Source organism: Canis lupus, chromosome 3 (genome assembly GCF_048164855.1).
Source record: "Canis lupus baileyi chromosome 3, mCanLup2.hap1, whole genome shotgun sequence".
NCBI lineage: Eukaryota > Metazoa > Chordata > Mammalia > Carnivora > Canidae > Canis > Canis lupus.
Window position 1 is genome coordinate 34,058,823 of NC_132840.1, and position 12,044 is coordinate 34,070,866.

Consider the following 12,044-nt stretch of genomic DNA (forward strand, 5'->3'; position numbering starts at 1 on the left):
CAAAATCAACCAAGTGGTAGTTCTACTTGGCAGCTGCTGTGCCAGACATGGCATCTTTCCTAGAGCACATTGAACTTGTCCTCAGGTACATGGTTATGTAGCTACTGACTGACCTGGTGAATGTTTTTCATGTCCTTCCCTATCAGAAAGAAAGACTTCACATTCACTTGGACAGTCTTGCCCCAGGGCTGTTAACCTTCCTGCTCTCTCACAACCTAGTCTGAGAAGAGACTATCCTGCCTAGATAACCTTGCAGAACATCACATTGGGCCAGATGAGCAATGAACAACATGTATATTGGAAGCCTTAGTGAGACACATACATTGCAGAGAGCAGAAGAAAACATTAAGAAGATTCAGAGGCCTGATATCTCAGTGATATTTGTAGGGACCAGTAGTCTGGAATGTGCCAGGGACATGTCCTCCAAAGGAAAAGACAATGACTGCTTCTCCCACTCCCCCATTAAGAAAAAAAAAAAAAAACCCACAATGGCAGAGAGGGGGCCCCTTTGGGCTTTGGAGGCAGCATATTTCACACCTGGGAATACTGCTCCATCCCATATTCTGGATGACACAGAAGGCTGCCAGTTCTGGATGGCCCAGAGAGGGAAGGGGCTCAGCAGCAGATCCCGGCTATGGCACAAGTAGCCTTATCACCTGAAAGAACCCATGGTACTTGAGGTATCTGTAGTGGAAAAAGATACCCACAGAGTTTATGATGAGGCCTAGTAGGAGACAATGTAGACCCCTGGGGTTTTGGAACAGGGCCATGTCTCTGTAACCAAGAATAATACAGTTTTCAAAACATAACTTCTGATTTGCTGAGTGTTCTGGTAGAGACAGATCATGTGACTGCAGATCATCGAGTTGACCATGCAGCTAAAGCTGCTCCTCATAAGCTGGATTCTGTGAAACCCACCAAATCATAAGGTCACACAAGGTCAGCAGCAATTCATTATGATAGACATGGTACAACTGGGATTGGGCACAGCAGGGCCAGAGGGCAAAAGACAGTTGCAGGAGCAGGTGGCCCAGACATTTATGTCCTCCTCCATCTTTGCACCAGTGCCTCTCCCTCATATCACCTATGGCTGCCTGAGGAGCTCCTTAGATCCAGCTGGAGGAGAAAAAAAAAAGCCAAGCTTTGTTCATGGGTGGGTCAGCTCAGTTTGTGTGAGCAAGCCAAAAATAGACTGTTGCTACACTGCAGGCCCCACTGCAGTGTCCTTGAAAGATGGCAGAGGAAGAAATCCTTCCAGTGGACAAGCTCTGGATACTACACGCTGTCATCTACCTTTTCTGGAAAGAAAGGGGACCCATGGTTAGATGATACATGGATATGATGGGCAGTGGTGAATGGCTTGGCTGGTTAGGAGTCTGAAAGGATGAAACTAGAAAATCGGGGACAGATCTGGGGTACAGGCTCATGGATGGACTATGAGAGTGGACACCGAGTGTGAAGTTCTATGTATTCCATGCTAACACCCACCAGAGAGTGTACACCATGGAAGAAGCACTGAACAGTACAAGCAGCCATGCTGTGTGAACCACATGATTTGGCAGGACCTGTGGTTTTTGACTGTGCAGCCAAAGCTGCTCATTGTAAGCTGGATTGTATCAGATCCACCAAATCATAAGGGCACACAATCCCTAATGAACTTGCTGTATGCTAATCTCCCATCTCACAGTCTACTTTCCAGGGAACTGGACCTGCAACAGAGCTCTTCTAATTGTTGATAACTCTTAGATCAGATGTCAGCAAACTTTTCTAAAAAGGGACAGTTAGTAAATATTTTAGGCTTTGCAGGCCATATGGTCTCTCACAACCATTCAACCCTGATGCTGTAGTGCAAAAGCAGCCGCAGATGATATGTAAATGAGTGAGTGTGGCTGTGTGCCAATAAAACTTCAGAAGAGTACGTGGTAGATGGCATTTGGTCTATGGCCTTGGTTTGCCAACCCCTACTCTAGAAAAATTTCCAGGAGTGCATGAAGTAGGCATTAGAAAAATTTAATTGCAACATGGTCAGTAATAAAATTTTAGAAGTAATCTCAATTTACATTAGAGAAAGAATGGTTAAATAAGTTGTGGTACTTTCACAACTTGGAATACTAAGCAGCAGATAAAAAGAATGAATTTAGATCCACGTAACATCACTTGTCCAGTAGAAATATAACACAAGCCAGCCACATGTGTAGTTTTACACTTCCCAGGAGCCACATTAAAAACCATCAAGAGAAACAGATGAAATTAATGATATGTTCGAGCTCTATACACTGAAGATATTATCACTTTAACATGTAATTAGCATAAAAATTACTGAGATATTTTACATTCTTTTTTTTGCAATCTGATGTGTATTTTACACTAAAGAGCACATCTCAGTTTGGGCTAACTACGCTTTCAAATGTTCAGTGGCTGCATGTGGCAGTGGCCACTGTATTGGACAGCATAGATCTGTACTGAAAATCTGCTGATGTGGAGAGGCCATTGACGCATTTGGTCCAGTGAAAAAAGGAAGTCACAGGGCAGTAAGTACAGTGTGGACCACTTAAGTAAGGGGGAAAAAAACACAGGAACATATTGAAGAAGAAGGTATGTATGCATGTGTACCTGATGTAGAGAGAGGCTTTGGGTGGCATGGTGGAGGAGGGACACACTCTCTGCTTACCTGAATTTTTTAAAATAGATTTTTTATTTGGGGATAGTTTCAGACTTGCAGAAAAGTTACAAAGACAATACGGAGAGCTCCTATCTGCCCCTCACCCCGTTTCCCCTGTTGTTAACGTTGTACTGTAGTGTGGCACGTGTGTCAAAATGAAAACGTCACCCTTGCTACGTTACTGTTAACTCCAGGCTTCGTTCAGCCTTCATCAGTTTTTCCACTAATGCCCTTTTTCTGTTCTAGAATTCAGTCGGTGATTGAACTGCATTTAGTCATGCCTCCCTAGACTTCTCTGCTCTCTGCCCGATTCCCCGGTCTTTCCTTGTTTCCTATGACCTTGACAGTCTTGAGCAGGGCTGGCCAGGTATTTTGTAGAATGCTCCTAAGTTCAGGTTTGTCTGAAGAAGTCCTCTTGACTGAGCTGGGGTCATGGGTTTTGAGGAAGAATATCCCAGAGGTGAGCTCCCCTTCCTGTCACAGCACACCTAGAGGTACAGGATAGCCAGGTAAGTTATCACTGGGAGTGTTAACCTCCATGGCTTGGGTAGGGTAGTGCTTCTCCAAATGTTACTCTTTTTCACTTTCCATACTCTATTCTTTGGGGGAAGTCACCAGACCCTACTCAAAGGTGGTAGTAATCAAACTCCACCTCCTGGGTAGAGTATCTACATAAATTTTTTGGAATTCTTCCCTAAGGAAGATTTGTCCATTCTTTATCTCTCTCTCTCTCTCTCTCTCTTTCTTGCTCTACCTACCTACCTACCTACCTATCAGTATGGACTCACATGTATTTATTTTATACTTTGGGTTGTAATCCAATCAAATTTTTTTTCACAGTGAATATAAATTCATGTACTGTAATGTTTTTAATGCAGAAAACATACAAACAATCATGCTGTATGAGACACAAATTCTGTGATTGGCAAGACTTTTCCCTCCACAGCTCTTCATGACTGCCTTTGAGTAGGATAATCATTGGCTCATTGCTATTCAACTAGCAACTTTAGACAAGCTATTTCAACCCTCCAGGACTCCATCCCCACATCCGAATAACAAAGTGTATCATAAAATGGTCTCAAGGTGCAGAAGGGGATGATGTTTGTATGTACAGGTATTTTGTTTCCTATTAATAGACCTGACGTCCTTAATGGCAAGGGTTATCTTCTCTTATTTCTCTTATTTATGTTGGAAAATGAGCCCAGAGTTAATAGCCCTTGAGAGCATCACGTAAACATAATCAATATTTATATCCCCTATCACAACCCCAAATAGTTCTCCTGTCCTACTTTTTCACCTCTCTGAGTGGGATATGGTTTTCTTCTTCTCCCTCAGCTTTTTCTCCAGTGGCTGATATCTACCCCGAGGCCTGTCATCCAGGGCCTCATTCTAGGACGTCTGCTGACCTCTCCGGCCTCATGCTTGTGCCTCTATCTCTACTATGGCCACACAGGTGCCCTATTACCCCTGTGAACAAAAATGCTTGCTGAATATCTCCCTCCTCTCTGCCAGGCCCTGAGATGAGACAGAACCAACAGGGGCTCTGTGTCCTGGCTCATCATCCAGTGAGGGGATCAAGTCCTCAATCCGTAGCAATCTATCATAGGAATGGGTGAGGGACTGTGGGAGCATCATGGGGCAAGGGCTTGATTGTGCCTGCGGAGAGGCCCAATCTGGAGAGCATCAGAAAGGCTTTGCAAAAAAAATGCTGCCTCTGGAGCTGGGCTTTGATGGGTATATCAATAGGAGTTTAGCAGGGAGTGGATGGGACAAGTGCGGTTCTAGGTACAAGGAAAGGTATATGCATGCCAGAGAAATATCAAAGAACAGGGAACAGTAACATGTGTGATGTGCCTGGAGCCAAAGGGCAGAAAGAGAAAGAATAGCCAGAAGTGAGAGTGGGGAATGAGTCAGGGGACAGTCTGAAGTGAAGGCCTGAATGAAATTTTTATGATTTCGAGATGAGGAAATACTTAAGTAAAAGTAGAGGTACAGTATGAAGGGCTCACCACACAGGTAGCTGTTAATCAGCAAATCCGGAGCACGTATGGCACATCAGGCACTATTAATTTACTCCTCCACCTTATGTGAGCTTTAGGGCTGAGACGGTGTCTGATTAGTTGCTGTGTTCCTGGCACAGGGTCTAGCACAGGGCAGGAGCTTGGTACACACACGCTGAATGAGGGTATTAGAACACCAGGTGAGGTCCTGCCTGGGATCTCACCATGCAGGAGATGGGCCAAGCCTGCCATCAACCGTGACTTTCTCATGGTTCTGTAGATTGTGCTGCATCAGTATATCTCTATCTGTGCAAGAGTCCCATCCTCTCCTGCCTGATGCAGTGAGCAGAGCGCCCCGAAGAAGCACTAAGGATTGGATTGCTTCAGAGCCAGAAAACTCATGGCCCATGGGAGGTTCACTTCAGAGTAAACAGCCCACGTGGCCTTGGGGACATGATAGGAGGACAACCCACAAGGGAAAATGCACCCAGGGTTAGCAGGGGGCCTCCGAGCCAGTACTTGAGCTGATCAAACATCAGGAGTTTTCAAAGTTATTATTTTGGAGGGGCTGTGTGGTGGAGAATCAAATCATCACAGCCCCAGCCATGACAGAGTGCACTTCTGCTACATGCAGGAGGCTGTGCTGGGCACTCTGGCTCCGTCTCTTTTTCTCACTGCTCCAAAATGTGACCTCTGAATAGAAGACCTCTATTCTTCTCCACATCCCAAAGCCAGAGCCTCTGACCTTGTCTCCTTGGGGACACTCTTACCTCTCCTATAGTCGGTTCTCCACCCAGCAGCCAGAGTGAGCATCTGGAACAGACTTGTAGGTCATGTCACTCCTCTGTCCAAAGCCCTTGGTGGCTCTCATCACACATCCCCTACAGTGGCCTATGAGGTCCCCAGTGTCCCGATCTCTGGCACCATCTCCAACACCTGGCTCCCTCTGCTCTGGCCTTCTGTCAAACTTCTAAACTATGGCCCTCTGTTGGGGTGTTTGCATCCACTGTTGCCTCTGCCTGCACACTGGGACCACCCCGGGGTGACTCCTTATCATGCAAGTCTCACCTCCTCTGAGAGGTCTTCCCTGGCCACCCTCTCTAATTAGGCTGTAACCCCGGAGCCATTCTCTGACACATGGGGGCTTTTTTTTTTTTCCATAGGATTTAACCCCATCTCAACTGACTGACTGACTGACTGACTTACTATACTCATTTATTGTTTATTTTCTCTGGTGTACCCCCACCAGAGCACACACTTCCTAGGAGCAGTGACCCTGTGTGTCCCTCCTCTGGGTCTCCAGTGCCTGGCTCAGGGCTCAGCCTCCAGCAGGACTCCGTACATATGTACTGAGTGAGGGGCTCCCCCTCCGCAACTTCAAGCTGGCCCCCAAGTGCCCGCACAGCCAAGCAGCCTTGTCTGCGCGACACAGGAAAGCCTAATCCAGCGTGTGTAGACCGACAGATGGTGTGGAACTCAGAGCTGAGCGGTTGTTATTAGTCTGAGTTGCTTTTGCTTGGAATAGGATTAGCATAAATACCATCCCAGGCAAGTGGATAAGGTAAAGCTCTGTTAGTTACATTCAGATTTTGTTTCCCTGTTGCAATCCAGAACCATCCTTTTGCTGGGTTAGTTCAATTCATGGCTAATGGTGTTGTCCAGAAAGGCCAGATGGAGTGGGAGTGGGAGGGTCACACACACATAATACTTCCTGGTCCCCATCTTGCTCTTCCCTCCCAGACCCTGCTCCACACTGGCCTCTAGAGTGACCCTCTAGGCACTCGAATCCAACCTTAGCACAGCTGGCAGGAAGCCTGGTACTGGTACGCATTGGCCTGATGAAGCCCAAATGCCTTATGATGATGAAGATGAAAATGTGATCATGGACGCTGCTCTGTAACTCTCAAAGTCTCCCAGCTGCCCTGTAAAGCCCAGGCATATCATTGTCATTCATCAAGTGACAATTTGATGGCTCAGAGAGGTTCAGTGATTTGCCCAAGGTTGCTCAGCCAGCGAGCCACAAAGATAGGTACGAAGCCCAGGGCCGTGGACTGGTTGTTTGACAGGCATCCAAAGTGCTTCCTGAGCTGGCCAGCCTTCCAGCGAAGCTGTGGTGCTCCTCCAGCTGCTCATGTGTCAGCCTCACCTGACTCAGCAAGAAGCCAAGTCAAAGGCAGGAGTCTGTCGGCCCCATGAAACTCCTATTTTCTGGCTAAGAAGCATCACTTGCTTTAGCCTCTTCCTCTTAAGCTCCATTAAGGAGCATTTGGGTTTTTTTTTTGGGGGGGGTAGTCATTTTCCACAAAGAAACAGAGTTCTTAAAAACTGATATATAATAATATGTATAATAACAACATCAGCTAACATTTGCAGAGTATTATGTCAAGACTGTGCTAAGTGCTTTAAGTGCATTATTTTGAACACCCTTCCCCACCATTACTGAAAAAACAAGAGATTACAGGGGCACCTGGGGGCGCTCAGTGGTTGAACATCTGCGTTTGGCTCAGGTCATGATCCCGGGGTCCTGGGAGCGAGTTCTGCTTCCAGCTCCCTGCTTTGTGGGGAGTCTGCTTCTCCCTCACCCTCTCCCTCTGCTGCTCCCCATGTTTGTGCTCACATGCATTCTCTATCAAATAAATAAAATCTTTATTAAAAAAAAGAAAAAGGAAAAAGAAAAACAAGAGATTACAAAACGGCAGTGTCGAGCGAGACTCCTGCCTCTCCATTCCCTCCCACACTGTGACCTGTCCCTCAGGGATCCTGCAGAGACCGAGAACTGTCATGAGCTCGTTAATCCTGCCCAGCACTTTGAGGTAGGTATGATCATCCTTGTATTACACGTCAGGAGATTGAAGTCCAGACACAGGAGACCCCTTACTCAAGGTCACTGGCTTTGAGTGGCAGAGCTGGGATTTTTCCACATATGGGCGACCTGGGAGCCCAGTGCATTCTGGCCCGAGACCACCCTGCCTCTCCCAAGGAGGAGAAAACTGGAAGTTGAGCGGAGAAGTGACGCCTGGTGGGCCTTTGCCTGAACATACTGGTCTTGCAATGAAGAATTCAAAGTTGGGCCTCCATAAAGTGACAAATGATGCCCTATCACAGGTGCCTTTGAGGTTATTGACCGATGGCCCAGACCTCAAGTACTCCAGTCCCGAAGACTTGTAGTCAACAGCTCTCGCTGTCTTAACTTCTGGACCTTTGTACCCTTTGGTCTGCCCTTGGGAGGCTTCGGCTCTGACAAGCTGCTCAGTACTAATCACGTTTTGTGAGATCCAGAAGAGAGAACACAACCACACAGGGGCGCCTGGTGGCTCAGTTGGTTATGCACCTGACTCTCGATTTTGGCTGAGGTCGTGATTCCCAGGGTCGCAAGATCGGCCCTGCATCCGGGCTCCACACTTAGTGGGGAATCTGCTTGGGATTCTCTCTCTCTCTCCCTCTGCCCCTTCCCCCTGCCCCCGCTCCTGTTCTCTCTCTCTCTCTCTCTCTAATAACTAGCTACATCTCCTTTTTTTTTTTTTTTTTTTTAAGAAGAAAAAGAGAACACAGGTGTCCAGCTACAAACCTAGGCCATGCCTCAACTCCCCTCTGGCCTGCTCGGTGGGAGTGAGTAACGCTGCCTCTCCGTGCCTCAGTATCTTCACTTGTAAGGCCAAAATAATTACATCTCACCTCAAGGTTTGAGGATCCTCAAGTGAGGTAACAGAGGCCAAATGGCAAGTAGCAGTGCCACAAACGGCGTTAGTTTTAATCACAGTGAAAGAGTAAATCCGATAGGCTGTGTGTAAAAAGCAGCTGCTAAATTCACAACTACTGTCCCTTCACTTCTCGATCCCACCCCCCAACCTACATCTGTGAAATCTTTTAGTCTACAAAATCCTTTCCGTCTGTTGCCTTATTAATCCTCACCCAAGCCCTGCGGGGCAGAGTGTGGGATTATCACCCCCAGGTTACAGATGAGAAAACTGGGATTGCAGTAGGGGGAAGTGCCTTTCCAAAGGTCTCAGAGCTGGTGGGAGGTGGTGCGGTCATCATACCTGGCCTGTCTCTGCCCTGCCCTCACCCATGTGACCAAGCCTGTGCTAATTAGCCTGGCACATGAGGCTCATGGGGATCTGGCCCCCGCCTGCCTCCTCAGATTCATCTCTCTCCTTGCCCCTTTATGCTCTGGCCTTCCCAAGTGTCTCATCACCCCTCAGACAGGCAGTGACCTCTCTTAGCCCTTGTCCTTTGTTTCCCTCTGCCAGGCCGCCTGGTGGACGCCTGCCCATCCTTCGTCAATTCCTTCCCGCAGGCCCTGTGACAGATGCCAACACAATGAATTTTCATTGTTGTCGTCACTACTGTATTGATCATTTTGCAGAGTGGATCGGGGACCAGACTCTGGAGCCAAGCTGGGTTTAAATCCTGGCCCAGCCACATACCAGCTGAGTGGTCATGGACAAGTTACTTAACATCTCTGTGTCATGGAGATGCGCCTTCTAGGATTGTGAGGGGTACATAGTACGTGCAGAAAGGTGGGCTCAGGGCCTGGCGCAGACTGAGCATTAACAATCATTAGCTATCACCGTTATCATTAGCTACCACGATTATTTTCTATTATTTGTATTCACTGATGCCTACCTCTGCCAGTCCTGGTGTTGGGCACACTGAGCTGACTCAGACACAGTGTCTGGGCTTGGGGCCCAAGGGAGGAGAGAGGCATGTAAATACTCCGTGACAATGCATTCATTCTGACCACGTCACTGTACTGCTTACACACCCCTGTGCCCATGTTCAGGGGCTCTCAGGAGCTGACACCATTCTGCAAGCACTCCCTCCCTGCTAGGGGTGGCCTGGGTCCTCGTACCCCCACCCTGCTAGGTGTCTTATCCATGGGGAATGGTTTTATCGGCTCTCCCTTCTTTCTGTGTTAACCCCAGAGACAAGCTGCTCCTGGAGTGCAAGGAGAGTCAGCTGCAGTACGATTTATCTCCCTGGGTCTCTTCCTCAGCTGAGATTTACAGGCTGTGCCTGTCACAGGGACCCTGCAGGCTCAATTACAGATCTGCTTCTAGGCCAGACTGGGGCAGAAACCTGCCTGCGTTTGCTAAGCGGCCCTGAGGGAGAGCCACGGGCCCTGACAGACGGGGACCTGGGAGAGTGTGGGACCCATTCAGCTGCCTCGCTTGTGACTCATGAGGAAACTGAGGCCAGAAATGGGAGATACATTCAAAGCTCCCATCAGGCAAATTGGGCCCAGTGTGAAGTCTAATGTGGGCCTTGAGTACCATCCAGGGAGCTTATTTTACTGTACCTGAGTGTGTGATTTTATTATTACCCAAATAGCTTTATTTTATTTTTTTTTTAAAGATTTTATTTATTTATTCATGATAGTCACAGAGAGAGAGAGAGAGAGGCAGAGACACAGGCAGAGGGAGAAGCAGACTCCATGCACCGGGAGCCCGATGTGGGATTCGATCCCGGATCTCCAGGATCGCGCCCTGGGCCAAAGGCAGGCGCCAAACCGCTGCGCCACCCAGGGATCCCTTAATATAACAAAAACATTCACTACGGAAACATGCTTTGAAAACTTAAGCCTAAAGCAAAACACTGCACTTTCAGAAACAAAGACCATATTCTGTCCACACAAACATATTAGGAATGTATTCCATTGTGCAGCCTAGGCATTGCCCGGCTTCACCAGCCTGCGATTACAAAACGGAGTCCCATTTTTGTCCAAAGACAACGGCCCTGAGGTCCCTTCTACATAAGCAGGAAATTATCCCGGTTATTCCAGGGAATCTCCAAGAGTAGCCACAAACCAGTCTGTCAATTGCAATCACCATAAAATATTTGCTGTTCTTCCTCTCCAGCTGTCTCCTTCTTCATCAATATCCTCAAGTAATAAGGCCCTTAGCAGGAGTCCCATTGCTGCCACTATGAATAGTGCCTGTCGTGGGGACCGTGTCAGGCCATAAAAGTGCCTCAGACTGCATTTTCTCAGGGCATGACCACCCAGTGGGGCTGGGCCTCCTGGGAGGGCACCCAGGTCCCTTGATGCCCTGTCCTACCGAAAGCTTACCAGCTGACAGTCCTTGGTCAGGCCTCTGAACCCAAATCATCTCAACAGTTATCTAGAGGTGATAAGAATGTTCTCATGAGGATCACATGAGGTCATATGTGCCTGACACCTGTTATATATAGTAGGTGCTCAATAAGTGGAAGTTACCATTTTTAAAAAAAGATTTTATTTATTCATAGGGGCAGGGCAGAGATACAGGCAGAAGGAGAAGCAGGCTTCTTGAGGGGAACCTGCTGTGGAACTCAGTCCCAGGACCCCAGGATCATGCCCTGAGCCAAACGCAGATGTTCAACTGCTGAGCCACCCAGGTGTCCCTGGAAGTTACCATTATTAGTAATATTATTATTATACTGTCCAAGACTGGGTTTCCCCAGGAACAGACTCTGAAACAAGGATTTGAAACAAATAGTTTATTTGAGAGGTAATCAGGGGAAGCCTCTATAGAGGTGTTTGTTAGAAAGTAAGATAGAAGGGATCTCCCCTGAGATCCCTGGATGGCTCAGCGGTTTAGTGCCTGCCTTCAGCCCAGGGTGTGATCCCAGAGTCCCGGGATCGAGTCCCACATCGGGCTCCCTACATGGAGCCTGCTTATCCCTCTGCTTGTGTCTCTGCCTCTCTCTCTCTCTCTCTCTCTCTCTCTCTCTCTCGTGAATAAATAAATAAATAAATAAATAAATAAATAAAGTCTTAAAAAAGGGGGGGAGGGAGAAGCAAGGCATGTATTAGCAAGCAGGTTTCTGCTATAAACTCTCCAGTGCTCAGTTCCACTGAGGAATTCTGAGTGATAGTGTAGAATGTGCCTCCAAGTTGTTTGAATCAAGGGGCGAGGGAGCTGGGGTATGTATCCACCCCGTCCATCACTGGCTGAGATCTGCTCAGGGGAAGTAGATGTTGAGTCTGTGGCAACTTTCCTGCACTCACACAGGCCAGGAAGAGTAGGCTCTGAGCCCAGAGAAAGTCCTCAGGGGGAGTCACTTGGAAGCTATTGGGTCAGCATGCTCAGAAATGGTGACACAAGGAACACAGGTACGATACTCGGAGCAACTGCTACAAATCCCGTGAGGTGTCACTTCATCTTGAAAGAAAGATGCTAAAAGCATCTCCTTCTCCTTCAGGCTGGCAGAACCCAGGAGAAGGGCAGAAGCTACGTGGGTTCTCGTTCCAGCTCTGTCACCTTCAAATTGACTGTGACCTTGGTCTGTGCCATCTCTGGTCCTCGGTTTCTTCTCCTATCAGGTAGGGAGTTAAAAGCAGATGGATCTTGAGGTCCCAACCAGCTCTCCGAAGTTCCAGAATTCATCCAGCTTTTTCATTT

At 47.8% G+C, this 12,044-nt stretch overlaps 1 long non-coding RNA gene across 1 annotated transcript; it reads left to right on the forward strand.

The window, feature by feature from the left end:
• Positions 1–1,544: 1,544 nt before the first annotated feature.
• On the forward strand, positions 1,545–7,259 carry LOC140624678 (uncharacterized). Its single transcript, XR_012024134.1, has 3 exons — positions 1,545–3,776; positions 3,998–4,115; positions 6,403–7,259. It is a non-coding gene; the product is annotated as an uncharacterized lncRNA (long non-coding RNA).
• The last annotated feature ends 4,785 nt before the right edge of the window (positions 7,260–12,044 follow it).